This window comes from Ambystoma mexicanum, chromosome 10, assembly GCF_040938575.1.
Source record: "Ambystoma mexicanum isolate Mex_15411 chromosome 10, UKY_AmexF1_1, whole genome shotgun sequence".
NCBI classification, from domain to species: Eukaryota; Metazoa; Chordata; class Amphibia; order Caudata; family Ambystomatidae; genus Ambystoma; species Ambystoma mexicanum.
This window is the reverse complement of record NC_090932.1, coordinates 594,989,611-595,017,472: the sequence shown is the minus strand read 5'-3', so window position 1 is coordinate 595,017,472 and position 27,862 is coordinate 594,989,611. Positions and strand designations below refer to the sequence as shown.

General features: G+C 44.4%; 1 protein-coding gene across 7 annotated transcripts in view; it reads right to left on the bottom strand.

The window, feature by feature from the left end:
- ACSL3 (acyl-CoA synthetase long chain family member 3) overlaps positions 1 to 27,862 on the bottom strand; it is a 3,215,977-nt gene that overhangs the window by 1,550,184 nt on the left and 1,637,931 nt on the right. The gene's annotated exons all lie outside the window — the stretch shown is intronic.

Sequence of the window (27,862 nt, the reverse complement as noted above, 5' to 3'; positions counted from 1 at the left end):
CTCGTGAATGCTTTGTAGATGATAAATGCATTCTTGAAATGTATCCTGGCTTGGAGAGGAAGCCAATGTAGTTTAAGTAGAATGGGGGCGATTTTGACACTTTTCCGTGCTCCCATAATAAGACGAGTTGCAGCGTGGGGAGCTGCTTTTAGGCGAGACAGCTGAGCAGCTGAGAGCCCTAACAGAAGAGCATTTCTCCCATCGAGACCAAAAGGGCCTGCACTACAGTCCAGAAGTCCTGTGGCAGGATGAAGGGTTTCATTTTTTGAAGGGTAGAGATTCTGAGCCATGCTATTTGGGCCTTCTTGGCTATGTGTTTCTGAAAAGACAGGATGCTGTAAAAGGTGAAGCCTAAGGCTTCTGAAGAGTTGTGGATCAAATCCTTCTAGGCGCATATTATTGAGCCATTGTTGGACAAGTTTTATAATGTGTGGATCGATGTGGACGAATTCACTCTTGGATGGATTTAGTTTGAGGTAGGCAGTCGACATCCAGGACTGGAGAATGGCTAGGTAATTGGAGAGACGGATGATGTCCTGCGCCCTATTTGCTTTCATGTACAACTGAGTACTGTCCGCGTATTGGTGGATGGCTATATTGGGATCTTTGAGGAGAGTAACCGGAGGATCCATGTAAAGGTTAAGAAGGATGGTGCCTTGGGGGACTCCGCAGGAGACCTGGAGTCGTTTAGAACGCAACAAGTTCATCTGGACAGTCTGGTGTCTGCCTGAGACGTAGGAAGTAAACCAATTCAGGACAGTGGCAGAGAAACCCTTTCTGTCAGCAAGGAGGGAATAAAGAGAGTTGTGGTCGACAGTGTCAAACGCAGCCGAGAGGACAAGAAGGAGGAGGCATGAGCCGCTCTTATCCATGATTTGGAGGGCATCATCACCCACCTGGATGGTGGCTGTATCGGATGCTACCTTTGGGGTGGAACCCTGACTTAATTATTTAGGAGGTAGAGTGGTTTGATTCTGGTGAGTAGTTGTGTAGCAACAACTTTTTCCAAGGCTTTGACAATAAATTGCATGTTGGTAATGGGCCAGTAGTTGGCCGGAACATCTGGAACTAGGGTTTTTTCAAAATTGGTTGTACAACACCAGTTTTAAAGATGTCCGGGAATGACCTTTTCTGAGGGAGGCAATGATCATGCAGAGTAGTGCACTGAGCGCTAAGCCTGTCAATTGTTTAATGATAGAGGCGAGGATTATATCAGAGTAAGAAGCAGGTTTGAGGGAGGAAATAATTATCAGATCATCTTGGGGATTGGGGGTTAGAAAGATATGGGGGGAAAAGAGGAAATTTTGTCCAGAGGGGCAGTGCTCATGCCAAGATGCAGGCAACGCTAATGTGATTTGATTGTATCTTAGCCTCCGGACTTCATGGTGCTTTAGAGCTCCAGTTTTAAATTGGTAGTTTGAGGCAGGGGTTGAAGTTTTCCAGAATTAGTAGTGGGAACTTTGGAATGTTAGTTTTGTAATCGCGTTATCAGTTTTGAGCTGAACACTGCAATTGGGGGAGGGGGGTAAGAAAATGAAATGTGGTGGCGCACAACACTTGAAAGATTGAAAAATGTGAATCCAACCCAGGGAAGTCTGTGGGAAGAAAATGCAAAGCAGCGAAACAACACTAACATGAATCAAATGTAACCAAACCTACATTGAGAGGCAATGTGGTGGAACGCAATACCAGCAAGATTCAAAATGTGACCAGGCTGAAATCAGGTGGCGCTGTGGAAAGAGAATGCAATGTGGTGGTAAAAAACACAGCAAGCTTCAAAATGCAAGACCAACTTGGAGCACAGTGGGAGGAAAGGGCAATGTGGTGGAACACCACCATCAAGATACAAATATACCAACCAACCCAACCTGGGAAAATGCACTGTGGTGGCACAGAAAAACAGCGAAACAAACTGCAAACCCAACCCTGTGGGAAGAAAGTGAAATGCGGTGGACCACAATACTAGCAAGATCCAAAATGTAACCAAACTCAAATCAGGTGTCGGTGTGGGAGGAAAATGTAATATGATTTGAGCACAAGACTATCAAGATACAAAATGCAACTGGTTGAACCAATTGCCCACTGGTCTCCACTGACAGTTCCATAAGCAAAAGGGTGTTGTGAAGAATCTGAAGTCGTCAACACTTCTTCCCCCGGAAGTGGCCTCTCATGTAGCCAGGGGACGGCAGCCACTACCTGATCCTGACCGTCGTGTGGCTATGCGAGTGAGGACCACATGGAGGGAGGCGACCCTCGTAGGGGGAAGTTGCCATCATCGGACGAGACAAGGTAACCCCCTTTCCCTTGTAGGGATGTTCCATCAATTCCTCATGCCTTAGTGGCATACAGTTGTAAACCCTTTCTACAGACCACAAGACCTACTAATGAAATGTTTCAATATTCCATGAGTAAGCTACCATGAACTGCCTATCAATTCCATATGCGTATAAACAATGGTACGAGGAGACTGAACGGAGTAATATAGATCAAGGAGTCAGAGAAACACATCATTCACTGTAGTGTTTGCAAATATGCGATAGATGCCGGGACATTTAAAAATCCCAACTAGCATTGAGAGCAGAGACGCTGCCTGGGAAAGCTTTGTCCACTAGGTGCGGACCGAGGGACAGCTAAGCCACAAAGCAGACCATAGAGCCAGCCGGCTCACAGGGAAAGTAAAGGAAGGAAGACTACAGATGCTGGTTTGCCGTATGCGAGTCGCAACAGGAAGAAGACGGTTGTCTACCCAACAGCCACGGGAGCCCAGCAGCAGTATCAAAACCACCCGAACATGGAGAAGAATTCCACAGCAAGGCAGGAGCTGCGAAGGACATAGATGCAGCTCAGCAAAGCCAACTAGCCTTTGTAAGTAAAGCAGTAGCCTGGAACGCTGGAATCCATTTACCGCAGAAGAGTTGGAGAATGCCAAGGAAAGGCAGTGAGTACTGAGAAGGGAAACTGGGACACCGGGGCGCTCCAGAAACGTTAGTCAGGACAGATGAAAGCAAGCAAAGTGAATGAAAGGGGATTTGAGACCCGATGTTTTAGTAATAACAACAAAGTGACAGCGAGATGTCAAGTTTGCAAGTGTGTAAGGAAGCCACATGAGAAAGTCCTGGCAAGGGAGTACACCAGGCAAAACCAAGTCTAAGTTGTTTTGTTGACCATAGAATCCACCAACCCCAAGATAAGACCTGTACCCTTAGAGTTTCTAATTGTTGTAAAGAGACCTCAGGAAGGGAAGCAACTCCCCAGGAGTGAACTTAGACGCTAAGAGGAAGGAGTTCTCCTCTTGGACTATAAAGAACTTTGGTTGTGTAATTGATTAATTGTGTTGTGAAGAGAAGAGAAGCCTGTGGAAGGGAGACATCCCCTGGAACTGTGAACTTTTGTGTTGTAGTTACAATTTTCATTTGATCTTGAAAATATGTGCACTTTCAAGTCCAAAGACATTATCCTTATAAAAATATAGTTACTTGTAGCGTGCGAGAGCTAGGATAAGATTTCGGACACAGGACATTTTGCTTTGGACATCTTGACACGGGACAGACCCTTAGTTTTTGGTCGTGGTAGGGAAATGCCTCTAAGGGTAGACAGACAGCCATTTTCCAACCCCCTTTTATTTTGAATAAAAGTTTACAACCAAAACTATGAGTTCTGTGTCCGCGTCTCATTCCTAGCTCCTCAGTGTCCAGAAACGTATTAATACCCTCCACACTCTGAGATGTAGGCTCAGTATATGGTTTAACGCAAAACCTATGAAATGCTTCCAATATATCTTTGTCTGCATAGTCCATTGCTTATCCTTGTTATGATCTCCAAGCCATTTCCTTGTCGCAATAGCCGTTTTAAGCTCCTATCAGACCCTATCTCCTTCACTGTCGTTCTGGCTGCTTACGGTCGGTAAAAGTATTTGGTTTCCCTATCCGCTGCTTCACAAAACTTATTCAGAGCAGTCTTAATGTGCAAAAGGTCCCCACTTGTGGGATTGGTGTCATGTGCAACTTCCAATCTGTGTAATTCAGCCTCATGTGCCGCGATATCCCTCTGCATGGCCTTAAGTACCCCCAGTGGTTGACTTGGCGATGCCTCTTGCCACAACATACCTACCTGTTGGACGGATCCCGTGTTTAAAGCAAAGTATTGATCAATATGTTCCCCAATAGTCGCATCAAATGCCACCTCCTGAAGCGCCAGAGGATTAAATTGCCAGGAAGCTTGTGGTTTACCCTGTTCGCTCAGTGCTGTATGAAACACTAAAGGTGAGTGATCCGAATGCCCTATCCGAATATCTTGCACCCTGTGCAGCAGTGAATTCAAAACCAGAATTAAATCTATTCTAGAAGCCATGTCATGGACTGAAGAGTAAGAAGTGTACTTCCTAACCCTGGGATGCAGGAATCTCCATGCATTGCACAGATCGACTGCTGACATACCTTGCAGTATCCAACCATGCCATCCTGCTCAACCATCTTCGTGATAACCTGGGTATCACCGATCAGGCCCTGGCTTGGCTGACCTCTTTCCTATCCGATCGAACCTCCCAGGTGCAACTTGGGTCCTTCCTCTCCTCTACCTCTTCCTGGCTGTTCAACCAATACCTGGCACTTCTTGCCCACCGCATTTCCGCTCTCTGCCCCAACTTTCGGTGCTATGCGGATAGCACTCGGCTCATTTTCAGACTCCCATCCGTCACCTCTTCTTCTCTCATCTCCGAATGTCTGTCCAGTATCCAGGAGTGGTGTGCCGCCAATGATCTCTGCCTTAATGTCAGTAAGACTGAGATTCTCCTCATCGGCACACCTGCTCCCTCCTTTCCTGTCGCTCTCTGGGCGGCCTCCCTTGACCCTCTTCCTGCTCCAACCTTTGAGGCTAAAAACCTCGGAGTCATCTTCGACTCCACACTCTCCTTCTCTCCTCACATCTCTGCCGTCTCCAAGAAGTCACACTACCAGCTGCACCACCTCAGAGGTATTCTTCCTTTCCTCTCTTTCTCTCAGAAGCTCACTGTCTCCACAGCTCTGGTTTTCTCTAGGCTGGACTACTGCAACTGTCTCTTTCTAAATCTGCCTGCTTCTACTCTCCGCCCTCTGCAACTCATCCAGAACAGGACTGCGAGACTTGTGCTTGGCCTCATGCCCAGGGATCGTATCTCTCCAGGACTGAAATCTCTGCACTGGCTCCCAGTGGCTGCGAGGATTAAGTTCAAAACCCTGTGCATTGTCCACAAGGCCTTCTGGGGCCTGGGGCCTCAATAACTTCAACTCTCTCTTCTTAAATATCTTCCTTCTCAAGCTCTTCACTCATCCGCCTTCAACTGCATCAGGGTCAGTCGCTTCTCCAAGCAACGAGTTGGTGGTAGATTTCTTATTTCGGCTTGGGCCACCCTCTGGAACAGCCTCCCTGCCTCCCTGAAACTTGAGGAGAACCATCTCCAGTCCCGGAAGCACCTTAAGACCTTCCTCTTTGCTTCTGCTTTCTCTCCTCCTCTCCCCTGCTGAACTCCTGACTGAAACTGCACTGGTCACCTGGCTACCCTCTGATCTCGGGCCCAGGTCCTCTTCCCCACCAGTTGCACCTCCCGGCAACCCTTGCACTTGGGGGGCTGTTTCTGTATCCCTACAGTCTCCTACCAGCTCTTCACACTTGATGTCTGCACTTACCCCTGCCTTGCCACAATCTGGCCGCACTTTTTACCTATTGTTTTATTTTGTATTTATTTATTTTTTACTGTTGATCCTATGTATTGCACTGCACCATCCCTCTTCCCCCATCTGCACTTGCGCGATCTCAATGTCACCTGGACTAGTAATATCGGTGTCTTTGTCTTCCCTCTGTTGCCCCTCCCTTGCCACGTCGCGCCTTGAAACACTTGTCTACAGGTGCTTTATAAATGCCATATCATATATTATATCACACGTGCTGCTTGGGTAAGTGGTCTGGCGCTACTACTCATGCGATCCTCAGTAAGATCTTGAATGGTATTCGTGTCCCCACCTCAAATGATCAATGCTAAAAGGCAGGATTCACAGATGGCCAAGATTTGTGCATAAAATTCAGGATCATCGTGGATGGTGCCATAAGTGTTGACCAGAAGCAGTTCCACATCATAGACCCTGTAATGAATTATTACAAACCTGCCTTCAAAGTGAATGTGCAGTTTGATACAGGCAGTGTTAGAAGTGTACCAAAAAAAGTAGTGGAACTGTGAACCCCAGTGGGGGACATAGTAGGCAGGAAGGCAGCACAGTGCAACACATTTTGCAAGGGTTGACAGCCAATTGAGTTGAAACACATTTCAGTTTAGCTGTAACTGCCATTGCGTAGTAAAATGGAGAAGTTTGCTTTAACTTCACAAAGAACAGTTCCGGAGGGGTGAAAATGGTTGCAAAAACTAGTGGAACGGTTAAGAGTAAAAAAATAAAAGTAGCGGAACACCGCTCCCAACCGTTTCCGCTCACTTCGACCACTGGATACTGGTGAATTTTATGCGTCTATGTACAAGCATGGAAACCTCCCAGAACTGCGTAGAATCAGTGGTAAAGTATCTGCTAGCAAAGCTAGTCAATCATTTGTTTCTTGTAAAAACAGCATGTTTATCTGGTGTCTGTCTATATACGCTTGAAGTTTACAGGCTTTTATAGGGTTACCAATCCCGCTAATGTTGCAGCACATTAGTTGTAGCCATGTCATTTACATGTATGTACCCATGTTGTATAATGTATGAGCCTCTGGTAGATGCAACACTGAAGTGCAGAATGAAGCTTACAAGTACGACCGATAGAATGACAAACATATTTTAACTTTAATACCCATCTCTCCCACCCTCACCACCCTCATCACCCTCCCAAACAGGGCGATGCATGTATCCACAACTTCAAAAGGTTAAACAAGTAAAACTGCCACTTAGCATAGGAGTAGCTGCAGGTAATTACTTGGCCTATGTAAGGGTGCAGGATTAAGGCTTGAACACAATTGTGGCATTGTTTTGGTTATACACTTTTATTCATAAAAGTAAAGGGGTTGGAGAAAGGCCTTTTCCATCCTTAAATTAAGAGGTGTTTTGTTGCCTTCAAGAAAAGGAAAACTGTCAGACGGTCCAAATAAAAATAGGCTGCCGTTATAGTGTCCCAAAACCCTGCTTCTGACACCAACACTATTAACTAATGACTAACGTGCAAGGACGCCAAAGTAAACTAGTAGTGACCGCTCTTGCCACTCCAAAGTCTCAAGTGTTCAAAGGAAAAACACATTTTCAGCTTCTTAAACAATCAATTTGCCAGCAACCAGGCTTTGGCTCCTTTCCCCTGGCTTCTAACTGGTTACAGGCCTTCATAAGGGTGTGAGTCAAAGACCTGCAAAGCTGTATCACAAAACATGGATTTATTCTCTTGGCAAACATACACTTCCTTCTTGACAGTCTCGGTTTCTGGACAGTCTCGGTTTCTCATAGGGTCCCAGACCCTCTTATATGAAAACCGCAATTTGCCCACAGCTCAACTTTGTTTACTGTCCTGCCAAGTACGTCTGCCCCTGTCCAATGTCTCAATATTCTTCAGGATGCCAGGCCCTCAAGTGCCTTGCGGAACTGGTTTCTTAAATGGGTGCAGGTCCCAGACTTGCAATAGGTTACCACGGCTTGGTTTACTCTCCTGCCAAGCCTGTGGTTCTCCTTCTCTTTCTTCAGTTAATTTTAGGGTCCCAGACCATCTCCTTCTCTGTTTCTCATGGGGCTGTGTGGCCCCCAACACGCACGCTACTTTCAGGCTATCTGATACTTAAAGTGCTTTCCACACTTCTCACCAGAAATCCAGCCGTTCTCAGTATGCCCGCGTACCTTTTCTCTTGGTTCACGTCTGCCGTGGAACAGGGCCTTGGAAGGCTCTGGTAGCTCTCAGGGACTTTTCTTCAATGCTCATTGCTTAGCTGCCTTTGTCGTTCTTCTCGGAGCGGGTCCGCACTGCGTTGCAGCTCTCCAGTCTGGGGAACACTTGGGTGTTGCCTCCGGTACTTGTTTGCAGCATCCCTTCTTCCTGGACTTCCAGCACCGGACCTCCATCTTCCATGCATAGTGTCTCCCCATTCTTTCCCGGAATTGCCAATGCGGTTCTTGTGGCTGCTTGTCGGCACCCAATAGCTCTCGACTTTACTCCTTGGTTGATATCTCTCTTGCCTCTGTTTCAGCTGGCTGGCAGGAATTTGAACTCCTGCACTGCCCTGTTGGGTTGTTCTCGACCAATCACATTTTGCAGAAGACCGTTCACTCAGATTCTCTGGAGTGATCCGTATCCTCCTGCACATCATCTTCGTCACAGTGCTGTTATAATTGTTATAATCCATTTATGAAAAACCAATAGTGTCTCCAGTATTTTAGTCAGATCTAAAATATTAGGTTGACTGTACAGCAAAGAATGTTGTCCCCATCTAAAGACGGGGAAGAAGGGTTGGACTTTCATAAGGAGGGGGTTTGATGTAGTGAGATTATACCACGTGCTCTGAGAACGGTAATCCCTAATCCCATAAGGGGCTTCCTTTCCCATGTGATGCTCCCTGTGGGGGGACTATTGTACTGTGGACGCATCACCCTGGCCCCATGGGAAAGGTCTCCCCCTAGGGGAGAAGGAACGACATCCTCAATTGTCATCAAGGAAGCAGATAAAGGCGGAAACATAATCATCATGAACCGTCCAGATTATATTAGGATGGCTCTGAACCATTTGAATACACCAAATTGTTATGTCGAACTACCAAGTAACCCAAAGATTCAAACTGTCCAATACCTCAAAGAATCCATAGAAGGTTGGTACAGACAAGGTCTCATCACTGATGAGGAAAAATGGTTCCTGTTTATACCTAAACCAGTATTGCCGACAATTTATTTTCTGCCAAAGGTTCACAAACCATTTACAACAATTCCGGAAGGCAGACCGATATTGAGTGGAATAGGGTGGGCCACTGAACCCATCTCAGAATATATTGATAACATCCTAAGACCAAAGGCAAAAATGGTACGAGCATACCTCAAAGATTCAACTTCAGCAATCAACATTCTAGAAAGCATAAAATGGGATCCATCCTATTATTTGGCAATATGGGACGTAAGGGCCCTTTACACGTCCATCAGTCTTGATCTTGCTTTGGAAACTATTGACTACATTTTTAAACAAGAATCAGCATCCTATTTCCAGTTCGTTTGTATGCTCAAAGAAATGCTCAAGGCTACATTGGACAATAGCATTTTTATGTTCAATAATACTTTAAGCAAAAACGTGGGGTAGCCATGGGCGTAAAATATGCACCAGCCTTAGCAAACCTTGTGATGGGTATGTTTGAAGATCTGAACATTTATACCACCGAAACATACAAGCAACATGTTAATTGGATTAGGTATATAGATGATGTGCTACTTATTTGGAAAGGTACACCGCAAGAACTTTTTCAGGCAAGAAGTTAACAATAACGATCTGGGGATTGAATTCCTAGGAGAATGTAACAATATGGAGATAAACTTTTTAGATTTGACAATTTATGTATCAAGAGATCACCTCGAAACTAAAACGTACCGTAAAAGTATGGAAGTTAATTCCACATTACATGCCACCAGTTGCCATTATGAACCGGTCATTCGGAACATCCCCAAAGGGGAATATATCAGGGCAAGAAGGAATTGTCATGATTAAAGCAACTTCAAGCAAGAATGTGATATTTTATCTACCCGATTTGAATAAAGAGGCTATACCAGGAAAAGTATACAATCAGCTTATCATAAAGCACAACAAACCCCTCGGTCAATAACACTGAGCCAACAAGACAAACCAACACTTGAGAATAAAGTTCATTTTATTACAACTTACTGTGCCAACAATTATGTGATCAAGAAGATTCTCAAAAGACATTGGGAGTTGTTGAAACTAGATCCGCATATTGGAACACTGATACAGGACTACCCATCGCTAGTTTATAGAAGAGCGAAAATCTTGAAAAGAAGTCTCAGCCCCTCATCACTACCCGACGATATTACCGAAACACCAGGTGTCTGGCTTCAAGAATCCAGACAAGGTTTCAGGAAATGTGGAACGTGCTCAATGTGTAAACATGCGGTTACCAGGACAGACTTTTTCAAAAACACTAATGGAATCCAGATACAAATTAAAGAACAGATTAATTGTCGTACTAAGTATGTGATTTATGCCATTATATGTACTTGTGGGAAAATGTACATTGGTTGTACTATTCGAGAACTCCGCACTAGGATTCGTGAACATTTAGCAGCTATCGGGAGCCAAAACAGGAATCTACCATTATCTGAGCATTGGCAGAAACAGCACCAAATGGAAAATAAAAGCAATATTCAATTTATTGGACTAAAAAAGGTGACCCTGGGACAACAAGGGGGAAACCAAGAGTTGCGATTACGTCAGGAGGAAGCCAAGCTCATAAATCATTTTAGATGCATAGAAACTGGTTTAAACACGGACAATGAAATGTCTAATTTTTTGTAAAAATTGGTGAATTGACAGCAAAGTATAGATGTCAGTGTGGATGCCTATCAGGCCCATAATGGTATATAATTGATGCATACCATGCAAAATAATGAGATTACAACGTGCCCCAATAGTTCTCAGGCGTGAGATTTTATAGATATCCTATGCTATTGTATTTGCAAGGTATACAATGATGTGATTAATAGTGCTTCAACTAATAGATAAGGATGCTAACGGCATAGCGCTGTGATTCTCCACAACATGATTCCCAGGAGACACTGGAACACCATTGTTCTTGCGCACAAATACAGACAAATGACAAACCTAGCACTAGGGACAGAAAGACCACATTAAACGAGGCTAAATTAGGCTTCGCACGCCAACATGGTGGGAAACTCCATTTCCCATAGATCCTTGGGAGCATGATTTCCCAAACATACGGGGCCTTGTCCCCGAGAGTGCACGATCATTGATTTCAAAACAGAAAAACAAACGATTTAGCTCTATGCACTCGGCAATTTACCATAGGAAAAATGAAATCCAATACACGTTTTGAGACACTCCATACGTTTAGAACTACGAGTGGAATTGTTAATACAACGCATTTTAGATTCGAGACAAGGTATCTTTCCCAAAATATGGCCGACAGCCGTATAGGAAACTGAGAAAGGACTTCTCAAGTTGCCCAGGCAACCTTATATACACGCCTGCACTAGGGGGCTTGCATTTCGAATCCGACGCTTGAAGCGGAAAAGCTGATTTTTAAGGTAAGCCCTGAGACTAAGTTTAAGCCCACCCAAATGACGGGCCAATCGGGGAATGGCCCGCTCTAAACTGGCAGGCTTTGACATGCCGCCCCGTTTTCATTTTGCTAACGCATTTCACCGACTTGTAACAAATACGAGTATCGTATACCAACGCGCAACACTACAAACGTATGTTACTAATAGACACGGCCTTAAATTCAGTGTAGATGTTACAGTTAATGATGTTTTTTTACCAATGCCTAACGCGCAACACTACAAACGTGTGTTATTAATAGACACAGCTTTAGATTAGGTGTACATGGTACAGTCAATGATGTGCTTTGCCAATGCCTAACACTTTAAGGATATATACATTTATTTAAAAAAAAGCAGACAGGCAACCAGGAGCAGATTATAGGTTGCACTAGGAAGGAATTGTTGTTGCACACTGAATTAAGAGAGTAGGAGAAACCGGTAAACCTGATGTTATGTTTTGTTTTCATTTTTTTCAAGTGCTAGAAGCGCTTGTGAGTCTGATGGGACTCTTTCGGCAAACACAATATCAGTGAATGTTTTGCACCCAGACGACAGGTAAGCCCTGTCTGGAGGCGAATTCAATTTACAATTTTTGATTTAACTCTTAGATTCATTTAAATCTAATCACAAGCCCATTTATTTTGTTTTTCCCTTTCCATGTTCCATCATGACGTTTCCTTTCCTTTCCTCCACCCTCCACAACACTTCCTTATGTTTGGCCACCAAAACTGGGCATTATGATGGTATGTTTTTTGTCTCCATTATGAATGCACAATGATTTGTTTTAATCACAATGTAAAAACATATGTTAAATGGTTTTTTTGACGTATTATTGATCTTTATGTTATCAGCCCGGATTTGAAAAAGGCACACGTAGGGTGCCGAAACACGTGTCATCCATATGGGCAATCAATAAATATATTAAGAAAAGATACGAAATTGTGTGCCGTCGACAGTCTGTGGTGCAGTAATAGATGGGTGCAGATATCATTTTTCACTTACTACAAACGAAGTAGGGGAACTCATTGTCTTCGTTCTCTGCACGCACCAATGCGACACTCTACTACTGTTATGTTATATGAAGTCGCTGAGGTCCAAGGGTGATAAAAAAAAAGTTTCCCGAACTGTACCATCCTCAGATTTGTCACACCTCTTAATAGACAAAAAGAAAGGTAACTTTAAGGGTGATGAGAGGTACCTTTGAATTAAAGAATCCTTGTGTGTCAAACAAAGTATGCACCGCAGCAAACCCGCCGCTCATTCTGGGTCATAATGAGACGAGGCAGATTCAGAGAGAGTCAGTCATTTGCCAGAGCCTAATGATTGGAGGGGAATATTGGCATCAAAGAAGTTTACAGCCTCTTAAGGTAGTATCGTGTTGCAGACAGAGCTTGACGGTAAAGAGCAGAGCCTATTGCACAGATCTCTTACGGAGAAACTTTTTGACTCCCATGAATTTCTTGTGGTCAGAATGCACCACCATGGAGAAGTCCAGGTAGATAAGTATCCTGTTCGAGCGATAGTGTAATGTGCTCTTCCCTCTGGCCAGACATAGAATTCGATCCCTGGCCAGACATAGAATTCGATCCCTCTTTTTGTAACTAAGCAGGCTCGCTATGACAGGTCTAGGGGCAGCTCCAGGTGTAGGTCTGGGGTCCAGCACATAGTGAACACACTCTACTGTGAACTGGAGAAAAAGGGTCAGGTTGTCTAGTATTTCTTTCAGTAGACTCTCAAAGTCCTCCATCTGAAACTTGTGTGCAGACTCTGGGATTCTCACAATACACACGTTATTATGCATCAAGCACAATCGGCTTCACCTGTTTTACAAGTGTTTCTGTTGGACACTTGACACTTATTTATTTGACATTTATAAAGCGCACTTATCCCAGAGGCATCAAGGCGCTCATACTTAAGAAAATAGTTACAGTAGGGAACTGGTACAGCGTACAAGTAACTTGATACATGTTGTGCTTTACAGTTGCTTTCAAAAGATAGGTGCAGACAGGTGAGCATACAGAGAAATAATGACAATTGAGTTCTAGTATATATAAATGAAGAGTACAAACTAAGGCTGGTTATTCTATCGCTGGTGTGGGTCTAAATTGAATAGACTTGTTTTTAGACTTTTTCTGAATGACCACAAGGATGGGCTGTTTCTTAAGTGGTGATACAGTTGGAGTAGGAGGAGCGAGTAGGTCTGTTGGATTGTGTTCTGGTGATTTGGTTACCGAGATAGGCCGGTGCATTGTTGGCCAGGCATTTGTGGGTAAGGGTGAGGATTTTGAATTTGATCCTGTCATGGACATGGAGCCAGTGCATGAGTCGTCTAGTGGAGATGTGCTCGTTCTTAGGTATGTTCAATGCTGCTCTAATAGCATTATTTTGTACTACTTGAAGTTTATTGATATTTCTCATTCTAGTGCCTGCAAATAGTGAGTTACAATAATCTATCCTAGAGAGAATCAGGGCTCTTGCTAGTGTGATACTATTGTCAGTTGAGAGGGAAGGTCTGCTAGATCTAATATGTTTGGATGTGTAGGCTGTGGACGACAATGGCATTGACCTGTCTGGTGAAGGGGAGCGAGATGAGTCAATGTAGACACCCAATGTTTTTATATCTTTGGCGACATGGATCTTGTTGCCATCAATATTAAAGGAGTCGTATTGTTGACTAACCATGTCATCATCCGTGCTGCTGATCCTAGACTCAGCCTCTGTTATCCCGATCCTTTCTTTGACCAGCTTGGTTCGTAGTGAGTTTATGCAGGCAGTGATCTCATGCAGCTTTCCATTCACTGAGGCGAACCCAGATTGCATGCTGCTGAGGAGCTGCCGCATGTCTAGTGTGTCGGCAGGTGGCAGGGCCGATTCCACAGTCTCATGGGCAGTCGTGTCCGCCATAAGTATCCCACCCTGCTTGGCGCAAGCATCCGTCTATCATACTGCCCTGTGTTTTGGTGCCGCCTTCACCTTTAGTCATGGTTATATCATTTACTGTGCGCCAGAAGGGGCTTGTGGCCCCAGCAATGTGGGGTCCTCAGACAGCACTTATTCTCCAAGTGATTATGCTTTAGTTATATGAACCACATTGTAGCGGGCCCGAATCGCCACACTTCTCAGCTCCTTACAACTTCTGTCGAACCACGTCCCACAGCCACCTCCCCAAGTCTTGCCAGGGAATAGTTTGTCAGAATGGAGACAATACAGCAAGTGTACCTGTGAGGAATGGTTCCACGTCCACTGCGGTAAACGACTTTAACAGATGCAAGGCGTGAGTGGTGCAGCACCGCAATGAGGCCTGGTAGGATGGTGATTGAGTCCAGTGGCTTCTGGTGGTTCAGTCATCTACCCACAAGCCAAAGCAATGGCAGTTGCAGGAAGAGAATGATGCCCCAGACCCAGGGTGGATCAAGCAAGTCAGTTAGTGTAGAAATGTCCCGTGATGTTCCTCAACAGGGGGTACCTTGGAGGAAGGTACCACACATGGGAGGTACACAGGCAGCAAACCATCCTTATTTACCGGTTGGCCAAACACTCCGCTCCATGCCCATGCTAAGGGGTCAGCCTGCACGCCATTGAGGAACGGAACACAGTCTGCATCCAGCGCCCTCCCCCTGTTGGGGCAAAGCACAGTAAAGGCACACTACAAGTCACAGCACAGGGGAGGTAGCCCGGCTCTGTTACAGGATACACATGGTCCATGTCTCCCCAGTGTCTGCCCAGGCATGATGCAGGATACACAGTTGTGCTCACCCTCCGCTCTCACAGACGTAGTTGGGCATCAGCTCCTCTTGGTACAACTGACTCGCAGTTCATCTCGACACCCGCAGAGGATTTCCAAATGCCAATGCACCATCCACTGCCGTGCCTCCTCCGCAACTCTGTGATGACCGGCCAGTCAACTAGACACACAGGAAACCTCTGATCACAGGTTTCATTGGAGCGGCATCATCGGAGCGTTGAAGCGCAGCATTCTTGGTCGCTGTGCATTTGTGCACCCATGCAGCATCTGCTTCTGACGCGACTCCAGATATGGAGCAACTATAGCGTTGCATGCAGGAGGGATTTGCATTAGTCAATACCACTTTGGATGACATGACGCGCAGCATCACCTTTTTAAAAGCTAAATTAGAAAAAGTGTGTGCTCATCGCAGAAATGGAGAACAGAATCGCCCAAGTGGAAGACTTTCTAGCCAAAGTACACATCACGAGAACCAAAGACTAAGCTTTGTCTCTCGTAGTCTCAGGAGGATAGCTCTGGGGCAACGCGTTCATCTTGGAAGCAAGACGACGCGGAGCAACACAGGTTTGATCCCCAGGTCCATGCTTCAAAACCTCTGGGTATTAAGCACGTTATGAATAACCAATTATAGGCAAGCTAGGAGCTGTTCCCTGCCCAATAATTGAATGCATTTTCTAACTACAAGAAGTTTGACCTTCTATTAAGAAATGTTGGAGAAAAAGGATATCCCTTCCTTGGTTCTAATAATGTATTCCTATACTGTGACGATTCACCAGGTATCGTCACTTCTCCACAAGGGGGAGCCCTTTTTCATTAAGCTAGGGAGGTGCGGCCGCTACCCAATAGTCCCCCCTAAGGGTGGTTTCATTTGGGCGGAGCTCATGGGAACAAGGACGATTACCCATGGTAGAGCCCTTTGTGCAATGTCGCACCCCAACATTCCCTAGCCCCCCTCCATTCCAAGCTACTGCCTTGACAGTAGACCAATGTATTATTGTAGTCCATGGAATACAGCCAAAACAGAAAGTACTAGGACAAAGAAGAACACAGAAGACAAAGATTGCTGAATGTGCTAGCACTGGCATGAGGTGGCCCTGAGGAGGCACGAAGATCAAGCTGTCAAAAGAAACAAAGAACTGAAAATCCAACAGGCGGGAATGGCAACAATGTATAAGAAGAGATGATGGACTAACAAACTTGTCAATCCCAGCCGGTAGAGGCAACAGGCGTGGAAACTAGAGGAATTTCAAACCTTGTCAGCAGGCCAGCGAGACAGACGAGTGGAGGACGTTGGCAAAGCGCTGAGGGAGTTCTCTGGGGGTCCAGCTGGAGTAGACCAGAGCACAAAGCAGGAAAGGAGAACCGATCAGTGCAGCAGAGCGCAGAGCTGCAGCAAAAGCAAGAAGCCCGAAGAGTCGGACCCCAGACCCAGGAAGTCCCGGTGGCATACTGTTAGGGAGAATTCTCTGTTTAGGCTGAATTTCCTAACCTAGTGAGTCCCCCAGCAGCGTTGCTGGATTTTTGGGGCTTATTTTTTTCTCCTGCCAAGAGTGAGACTCTTTTACCCTCACTCTTGGACATGATTTGAGTGTGTTTCTTTGAATCTAGAAGTGTTTAATGGGCTATGGGGTCTTTTACTCCATAGCGCTTCATGTGTTTTTGTGATGTGTGCTACACAGCACCCTCAGTGCAGTGACACAGGGGTGTCATAGTGACCCCCCAGTATAGACTCCATACCCTGGGACTGACTACTGTCTCCCAGGGCATGTAAAGTCACCATTGACTTTACTAGTCTTAAATTCTGAACAGAACCAGTACAAACCATCATATTGTGGACGTACTGGCTGGGGCAATTCGATTACCCCAGGGTCTGTTAGTCGAGGGGGCAAGTCTCCATCCCCCCTGATCCGAGTTTTGGCTGCTGGCAGTGGATACTACTTTTTATATTCAACCGCTAATATTTTCCTATGGGATTTCCCATTGTTTTAGGCTACTACCTTCATTTAATTATTTACGGTAGCCTCGAACATACCGCCGGTTTATTTAATTAATATTAATTCTCCGGTTGGTATTTTTTGCCAAAACTTGATTCTAAGATGGCGTTTGTGTTCTCTTCTGTGACTCCAACCCAAGTCGAGCCCTTTGTTCCACTTTTTGGCGGGCTTCTCCACAGAAGCCCTCCAAAGTGGTGCCACTCTGTCTGGGGTACTTAGGAGGGGTGGAGGGAAATTTAGGCACCCTGGACTGAGTTGCCTAGGCAACGCAAGTCGCACTCCATCCTGATTGGCCCAAGTGGTGAGCCGGCCGGCTCACCACTTAGCATGTTTGAGTGACAGCTAGGCTGAGTGAATGGGGGTTTGCTGCATAAAAGCAGGGCTTTGGGGACTGGAACTTCATAAGTCGCCACAGGACCTAAGAATCCGACGAGGGAGAAGCTGAGCCGACCTGCCACGACACCACTACCGGTGGAGCCCTGCTGGACTGCCTGACCACTTTTCCCAACGACAGAGGAGATCTCCCGCCGGAGAGTCTTCTTCCTTTGACTGGTGGGGATAACGAGTTTCACCGTCTTTTCGCTTTCCCGACGTACCTCGTGGCCGCCTTGCCCGTGCCAAGCACCCCGGCAACCGGGATACCACGTTTTACCACGACACAAAGGTACCACCTTTAACCAGAAAACTCTGCGGCTGGTTTCTGCCCTGGTAGTGCAACGACCTTCATCTTTCCTCCAAGTCGAGATCTTCTCTTCCCCTGGACGACGACGCAACTTGCACCCACTACCAGGAACAACTGCTACCGCTGGAGGATCCTTCCCACTTAAGGTACCGTGTCCCGCCTGGCTTCCCTTGCTACCGACTGTACGGGGTAGATTTAGCCCCTGGCTTTCGAACCTGGGTTAGCCTGGGACACCCTGGCTAAACGTTCCTAAGCCTCTCTAAACTCTTTTTGAACCCTCTGCAAGACTTTCTAAGCCTAGTGTAACTGTGTGATCTTGGGCGCACTTGTGCTCTGCTCTCTCTAAGAGTGGGCCCAGCCTTTGGACTTTGGCTCACCAGTGACTTTTGCTCTTCTGCCTTGCTTATAGTGTTCGTGAATCTTAGAGTGGCGTACCTTTCCATATTCTGTCTTTTTCCCTCCCTTTCTCACAAACTTATTGGAGTGCAATCTAGTTAAGCGCTCACCTCTGTATGAAAATAAGTGGTGTTTTACTGTGAATTATCTGATAAGGAAAAAGGGGTGTATATATTACAATAGTAACTGTGCTTAGAATATTTTACAATAAGAGTGCTGGAGTGTTTCAAACCGTGTGTTTTTAAATAAATAATTATATACTTTGATACCAAAGCTCTAGTCAGTGTTTGCTTGTATTATTATATCTGAGTGCCTATTGTGTATACTTTGCATACTGCCTAACTCTTCTTGAGGGAAGTCTGACTGCTCAGCCACAGCTACCAGGTAAATCTGGGTGGTGCAGACTGCTACCAAGTGGGTTTACTGCCAACACCTGTAGTCTTAAATCTTTTGCAGTGTTCCCTAAAGGAACTGCAAAGGTTTCTGCCTAACACATACCGAGCTCCCAAAGAAGTTTACGGGAGGCACGCGAGACCCAGAGGGGACACAGGGGTGGAAGAGAGACGGGTCAAGGGCCCCAACAAAAGCTAACCAAGCATCAGAGGAGAGCTTCCTCATCCCAGTGGAAGCAATAAGCCCAATGACCACCAAATAAACATCTGGGATGCCAACACAAGTGAAATAAGAATCCAAGACAAGCATCCTCACAGGAGTGGCAGGGATAAGTCCACTGAAACCCAGAGATGGATTTGGGACTTTGCTAGTATCGCGATAGAGTGGCAAAATCAACATCAAGTTGAAAGATACTTGAAAAACGTCCAAACACCAGGGGAAGCGATTCATTCTCCTGGAGAAGAAACTAAAGCCCTTTGGCCATAAGCAAGAGACACCAGGTTAAGGGAGTCATTCCCCCTGGACTTATTGGGAACTATACTGTAGTGTGCAGACTAATACCAGGAGAAGGAAGTCATTCTCCTGGTCCAGAAAGTGGAGTAGTGCAAGGGTTTTGTTGGAGAGGCAAGCAAGAGGAAGGGAGTCATTCCTCCTGGCATCCTTTTGCAAATATTTTTTTTTAAATGTTGTTAACACTACCCGAATACCAGTTAAAGAGAGTAATTCTCCTGGATAAGGAACCTTCTGTTGGATTATATTATTCTTTAGTTGTAGTGTAAGGGATAAAAGTAGGTTGTGACACTGGATGGTAGAATTTGATTTTGACGGACATTCAGACAGATCTGTTAGTATTAGTTTGAGGCAGGGAACCCCCTCTTAGAACATAGGGATAGTGAGGGCCTTCTTACTATAAATAAATAAAATAAATACAAATTTGTAGCAACCACCATGCCACCTTGTCAGCTGCCTTCTTCGACAGTCTTGCAATACCCACACTTCTCTGTGGCAGTACAGAACAAGCAAATATCTTTTTGAAAGATACATTAAATATGCTATGCTATTTCCGGCAAAACTGCGCTCCAACTAAACCGAAGCAACTACTTCTTTACTCTCTCAGTGGAAGCTGTATTTTTTCATTGAGGGCATTCCAGTACCTCCGAATCAGACAGAAGGTCCAAATTAAATTATAGCAAATGTACTCATGTCGATGCTTTGGCAACAAAAATGTACAACTTGCAGCACTTACTGGGATTGTTTTTCCTGACAGTTTACGGCTACAAGGTAGTTGTACTGAAATTGCTATTAATAGGTTGTGAATAGTGTGGGCGAATACACAGAATCTTCCCTGTATTAGTTTGAGATACGCTTTTGGGTTACACTGCAATAGTTGGGGATGCAATGGGGAGGAGTCTTCATAGGTTTAAAATATACTTGGCATAATGCCAATCTCAGTCATGAATTAGCGAGATATGAGCATTATATCCCTTGGATAGTGTAAATGTTATGGCTATAGGTGTGATTGACTGTAGAGCCAGAATGGGTACAGAAGTAACCGTTGTGAGCTGGAACATTCAGCACTAATACCATCTAGGTACGAAAGATTGCGTCAAACATTGAGCGGCACAAAGCACAAGATCTCTTACTACAGAAACACATGCTGTCAACACTTTGGAGGAGTCTTTTTATTTTAAAGGTTTATTTTTTGGTATAACATTTCACAGTCCTTTTTCCAACAGGGAGTCAAACCATTACAATATTACGTATAACAAATAATCGTATTTACATGCAACCTGTCATGATAGAAGAGATGAATATTCCCACTTTACAATGGCTCCACAATCTCCCCACCTTTGGTTGACCCTTTCCTCAATCCTAACAGACTGAATCTAGCAACCATCCACTCGTAGATGCCTCCACATTTTATATATTAGAAAGTGAGAATATGCCATTCCAGCTAACTCCTGTATATTCTACACCATCTTCAGGGAGGCCTGAGATCTGATTAAGGTTGCAGTAGGTCCCAAACCTCATACCAAATACTATAATGGCCAGTGTTCTCCTCTGGTCTTTTAAATCTGCCGCTAATGTCCATTTCTCGATGTCCCTAATCCAACTACAGTAAATGGGATCCCCTGGAGTCTTCCACGTTATTGCAATGTTAAGCTTAGCTAAAATTAACCCCAGTCAGAGCACCTTGTTAAGCATTTTATTTCGTGTCCCTTTCTTGCAGGGATGCAAACCCAACACGCATTGCTGGACTGTACTTTGAATCTGTATTTCAGTTATTTCAGACTGTTGATCACTTGTCCCCAAAATAGTTTAACCCTGTCACAACCCTATCAACAAGTGAAGATCGGTTCCAGCCTCTCTCTTACATCTCCAACAGTTAGTGTCAAGACCTTGTGTCATTTTAGCAACCACACAAAGGTGTGATATATCCATGCATGACACATTTATATTGTACTTACACTGACTATCCACTGAAATCATACATTCTTGGATACCTATTTTGCTTCCAACAAAACCATGGCCCACTCGCCACCAGTGATTGGTTCGCCCAAGTGATCGGTCCATTTGTTGCATGGTCTTACCCAGCCACCAACCCTGGTCATAATGTTTGTGGCATACATCGCAGGTAGGCACTTAACCCCTCTGCCAGCCTCTTCAGCACAACACTGATAACATGCATTTTAGGGGGCATCGGAAACCTTTCCCCATAGGCCTCAGACCTCTGCCATCAAATTGCCAAAATCCAAAACATTAAGCCACACACAGGGATGCATTTCTCATACTGCCTGGTATTTCATAGCCCTATCACCCACATGAAAATCTTTAACCCGACCCCTCACTCCACCCTATTCGGGCCACTCTAGGGCCTCACCACTCACCCAGAACATAACAGAGCCTACTACAAGACAACCTAGTTTCTGTCAGAAATGGTAATTTCGAGAGGCTCGTTGCTTGCCTCCATATACTTAACAGTGTAGCTACTGGACAAAAGAGCGATCCAAACTCCCTGTCCCATACCCCAATTATATCAAATAACTGGAGTGGTCTAAGTGCATATGCAATCATGCTAGTAACCGGTCTGCCTGCGGGTACAGGAACCAACCCACCACATGTTGGAATGTAGCTGCCAAGTAATAGGATTGGAAGTTCGGTGCACAGATACCCCCTCTCCCTTCCAGAAGCTGCAGTGTCCTCAAGGCAACGCTATGGTATTTGCTCTCCCATAACTTCCCCAATTTCATGTGAATTTCGAGAAAATATTCATTAGGTATAGGCATCACTTTGAAAACATTCAGCAGCCGTGGCAACTATCATTTTTCAGTCAAAATATTTTATTTGATATTTGAAAACCATTAGGTATACAACATGCAAAACACATGTAAAACAAAGCAAATTTTTATAAAATGTACAGATATACTATAAAATTCTTGGTGAAAACTGAACAAAAACGACAATATACTAGAACCAAGTAAGAGCAGAGAATAGTAAGACAATAATGCATCATCAAACTGTATCTATAAAGAGTGTATAACTCATTAAAATAACTGTGTGCAAACGTGCATGGAATAAAATCAAGACTTCATTTATGCTGCCTTTACGGGCATTTATCTAAAAAGTTCTTCCTCATTATCCAAGCTGGATCTTCTGTCTTTTTGCATATTTGAAGTGCATCTGTTGTCCAGTGGCTATTGTTCTTAATAAACATATGTCTTAAGTACAATCACTTAAGTCTAATTTATAGGGGACATAAGAGAAGGAAGTGACAGACAGATTCTCTAGCCGTGCAACAGAAAGAGCAGTTGTTAATTTTGGAAGTATACCAGACATTGAGATGACTTGATAGGGTAAGTATGCTGAACCTGAATTTGATGTAAAGAGAGTGTGTTTAAACCAGTGTCAAGAAAGCGAAGTTCACCTTATTTTCCCAATTTATTTTTAATTTCCCAATAGGATGTAAGGGTTCATGATTTGACAATGTTCGTGAATATGCGTTCTTCCCTTAACTTGAAAAGAGATTTTACCATTCTTTTCGCTGCTTTCCCGATTAGGCATGTATTTGATTTAAGTTCCTGTGATCAATGTAAGATTCTAAATTGATACATTTGCACCATGAAATTTAAGCGCCACCACTCTGTGCCATATCTTCTATACCTAACCTGTAATTCACGAGGGATGGGGTTGCCCATAAACTTAACCATTACAACATTGCTTTAATACCATCAGCCGACCAATGCCTTGCAAATGTAATTCCAATAGCAGAATCTGAATTAGTGTCCTCTCTGAAAACATTTTTGAAACAAGAGCTGCCAGTTAGGAAGAAAAGTGTACTGGCAGTATCCCCACAAATCTGCCCCATACATCGGAGCAGACCTGGCTTGCAGTCCATACATCTTGAGCACAGGTCAAAAATCTCCTTGCTGCAGTGTGCCTATATCACTAGATCAGCTTTTTCCAGGTGGGCACTCCAGCTGCCACTAGCCATGAATTTAGGACGCAATTAAATATAATTAGCTACTGGCTGGATCAAGGTCCCATCAAGTTCTATGTTGAGTTTATATGCTTTTTTGCCTGATGGAGAGAACTATTACCTTGGTTTTGCGTTTGTCAATATTAAGGGCACTGTTTTGAGCAGAATTCAGGTAATGTATTTACTTGTTTTTCAAGTCGCAAGGGCGTGAGTGATGTTAAAATTGCATCATCTGCATAAAGTAACAGAGGACATTTATCGGTTACAAGTGTTGGGGCATCAGATGATATTCCCAATACTTTGTTGATCACCACATTTGTATACATACAAAAAAGCAATGGAGCAAGAACACAACCCTGGCGTATACCTTCTTACACCTCAAAAAAGGAGGTCACTTCGCCTCCAATGCCCCATCTTATCACAGCCTCGTTATTTCATAAACAGTGATCTGATTACCTGTTAGTAGGTCAACAAACATGACAAACCCCCTTTTTCCGTATATCATTTTTTGCAAGCGCCAAAAGCCCCACAAGTGACGGGGGCATTTCACATAGAATTCTGCAGACTTGCTAAATGAAACTATACCTTGTTCTACATTTTGTTGGTATACCCATTTCCAATCAACACCCACCTTGAGTCCAAGATACTTAAAACCGCCACTCTGGGTCTAAATACCTAGATGCTTCAATTCACTACTCACATTTTCAGGTATAGTGTATTTGACAGATTTATGGTGATTGACCACCAATCCGGACAATTCTCCAAATCCCTTGAGTCTAGAACTCGCTCCAGAATACTTATCTGGTGACAAGTGTACAGCTGTATGTCATCAGTGTACAGCAAAATACAGTGATTCCCGTTCCCCCAAATGTATACCGACTTCCTTGTGGCTCCAACGCATAACCCTGGCTAATGGTTCAATCGGTAAATAAAGGGGTAGACCTGCACGCAAGTCCCTGATCCTTCAGGTATACTATACAGATATCCAAAATTGGATCAGTAGAATGGGATGACACTAACTAAATTTCAATACATATCAAATTTTATTCAGTAAACTCATCACAAGAAAAATTCATCTTAATATCATAAAAATCGATTTAAAAAACAGTCAATTCATACCATCAATCATAAGGACATACAGGACTCATTCAAACATTCAAATATAAAAACACCCAAGTACATTGATAAGCATTGGAAATATTGTTACACCAAATCTTTTCAGTTATCACCTTAAACAGTGACCCAGTCCATAATATCGGGTGTCGTCGTGTATCTGATGCCAAATTTTACCAGATATCTCTCACAGAAAAGCGTCGACACGTGTTTCGGTCGGAGACCTTCTTCAGGACGTAGGGCTTGGAGTAAATGCTCCGCCCTGTTCTCAACGTGTATGGGCCAGTAGTAAATCACCAAATTCCAACTTAAGGGAAGGTGAACGGGACAGCAGAAATTAATCCTCCATTGGCATCAGTGTATATGCTGTACAAGCACCCATGGTGCAGCTTGGAGATCTTCCAAAGGATGCGACCACCAAAGGATCCCCCTAGGACCCGCGTAAGGTTAGCCGGATCTTCCTAATGTCTATTGGTCACTAGGCCATTCACGAGGCTTGAATGGAAAACGTGCAGCCCCCTTCGAGGAGAAATTGCACAGCCGGTACCGTGTTCACTCACTCGACACCAACACGAACATAGCAAAAAGTCAATGCAGGCTTTAATGATGTTCTCTGTTTTTTTTTTCACCGCCTGATATAATTTTCGCTGCCTCTGCACCTCCTGAGTGAAGCCCGGGAAAATTAAAATTCTAGATCCAGCCAGCAGATAGAAAGAATGCTTCCTGGCATCCTGCAGCAGAGCATCCCAGTCTGAGAAGTCTAAAAACGTTGCAATCCGAGCACGCAGGGCGAGGTCACTGGAGTTCTCTTCCTATAGTGATCCATTTATTTTTTTCTCAACTTTAGTATTTATTAAAGTTTCATACATATATTCCTAATTCCATTGCATTTTTGCTTGACAACTTTATTGAACCACCCCCCTCCGCCGACCCCCCGTTCCTCCTACCCCAAGCAGTTACATGTGATGCTAACTATGCATACTTATCTACAGGGTCTTGTAATGTTATAAAACTGAGCACTACTCTACCCTTTCAGGTCATGAGGCAGGTCCTCCCCACACGTTAATTTCATCTGTACTTTCCAAATTCCTCCTCCCTTTAGCCTGCCCCTTTCGGTGGAAACTTAGATTCACACCAAAATCCTTGCAATGATTTTTTAACCACTTCACTTTCTCATCCGTCCTCTGTCATCCCATGGGGCAGACTATTTCGGTTTGCTGCGTGTTACTTCCCAGGATGTTTGCAATGAACATCCCACCCCCATTTCACCATCACGGGGCCCCACTCCTCCCGAAAGGAACCCACGTACTCATTAACCATAGCCGTCAGTTTTTCGACTGTGAACATTTCTTGAAGTTTCTTTACCCACTATTTGTCTGGGAGCCCAGTGCACTTCCACCCCAGTGCTAAAGCCATTCTTCAAGCCTTGAACACGGACTACCACATTCTAGGATATCTATGCAAGTCCCAGTCAGGCAGCGGGACTCCCAATAGCATTTGAAGCGGATCAAGTGCAGCCGTTCCTCAATCACTTCTCCCATCCAAGTCAGGAGGGAAACGTACCAAAACTGCGACTTTGGGGGCGCACAAAATACTGACTCCCACTACTGCGCCCAAGCAGAGCGGGGGTGTCCCCCACTCTCCTTGAGCACAGTAACGGGAATCAGGGGTTGCAGGGCGTGTCCCCCGACTTACCATTGCGGTAAACGAGGGGACAAGAAAGTAAACACAAAAAAAAACCACCCTGCAGTGTCAGCTCTGACCCACGTTAGTGGGTGGAACCGACTCCGCAGGGATAGAGGAGTGCAGGTGGCACAAGTGTGCCGCCTTAAAAGTAACTGGGGTGGGGAGGGGGTCGAGAAGCAGAATGCGGGTCTGGCGATGCAGGTGTAGTGATCCATTTGATCTACGAACTGACCACAACCCTAAAACATAGCACAACCACCACAAGCCCTATCCACTTCACTTGACATACTAAGACAGTACTTAGGATGCACACTGCTATGTACAAAAGGCCCATGATCAAGGCGGCAGCCACCAGGAAATTAACATCTTTTGAACAATATATGATATCGAACCTAGGGAACACGGCACTTATCTCTAACCCATACAAAATATTGGGGGAAGGAATATCCAAAACGGAGATCATCTATAAAAACATTGGCAGGCTACATTCGAGGAAGAGGTCACTGATCAGGACTGGGAGACACTTTTGAGAACAATCCCCAGACTCACTAGATCGATTCAAGTTAAAGAATTCTGGCTCAAACTCAACACCAACTATAGCCGATAAATGCTGGAGGGAATGTGATCATGTGGGCAATTGGGAACAAGTCTGGTTGCGTTGGCCAAGTATTGGGGAGAGGTGAATGCATATCTACGTGACATCTTTTCTATACACATCCCTCTCTCTCTACGTACTTGTTTGCTAGTTATGATGGATGACGACTTTAGACGACGGCCGAAATCTGCTAAGAAAGATTGTGTGATGCTTCAACTAGCTGCTCTCCTTGTAATCGCTCAGAATTGGAAGACAAAAGATCCACCTTAAATCTCTGAATGGTTTTCTAAAGTATGGAACTTCCAATCATTAGAATGGATGACATTCTTTGCAGAGGGATCTCCCCAAATTCGCTGTAGACTGGGACGTTGTGCTAAAACTTGTATATAAAGACTTAAACATTCAAGACTGCCCTCAAAGACTGCGCCTGGCTCCAAATCCTTCAGAAAATTATTATCTTTATTCCCAATCACTTTTTCACATGCAATAGGCCCCAGGAGCTTTAACATGCACTATTGCCATTAAATGCCAAATACATTCTTCGGAGGTAACCTCCAAAGCCCCAGTGAAGTTACCTTTAAAGACTACCATGTAATGACCAGTATTCATTAATCTATATTTATTTAATCACATTTCTTCATTAAGTTAGCAACATTTAAAAACATGCATCATAGTTCATAAAATTCTCATAGAGCTTTAACATATTCAAACAAGCTATATATAAAACCCTGATCATTACAATTAATTATATAAAACATGGTTGCCATGTATGTCCACGCTTACGCAAAACAGAGAAACAAGGACAAATAACAGAAAATGAACCAAATCTTCATCGTTTCCTACTTTGCAGTCACACTTTGTGCTCCCTCCTTCACACCGTAATGTATTGAGGGGTGGGAACATTTAAACGTACCATTAGCATCAGCCTCCCGCATTCGGGGGATCTTAATTCACAGATGCCATCTTATATGTGTACGCAAGTCTGTATATAAAGCTAAAGAGGGCAGCATATGTATATTTTGGGCCTCTGCCTCTCTCCCCATCGGACAAGTTCTTGCTTTAAGAGCTATTTTGATTTGCCCAATTTAGTTCTATCCCACCCCCTATACAAATAGACAGTGCCTTACAACCCCTGTATCACCATTTTTCTCTACCAGGGTAGGCTGAAATCACACGTGCACTGAAATTCATTTTATGATTAGCAGAAAAGCCCAGATGTGTTTTAAAAAAATAATTAAAAAATCTTAACTGGCTCGACACCTTCAAACTGAACACCCCTGATTCAACTGATAAGGCAAGCCGAGTTGTATCTTCAGGGAGACCTGCTATTTGGCACAGGAATTTATTTTGCAGCCTCTCCAGGACATGACAGTTTGGCCCACCCTAGATTTAGCTGCCATAAAAATCATGCAACAGACCTTTTCCTTATATTCCTCCAGGCACTTGTACAATCAGAATGCCCCAAACTTGAAATTAAAATGCAAAAGCCCTTTAATCCTTAATGACGCCTTTTCC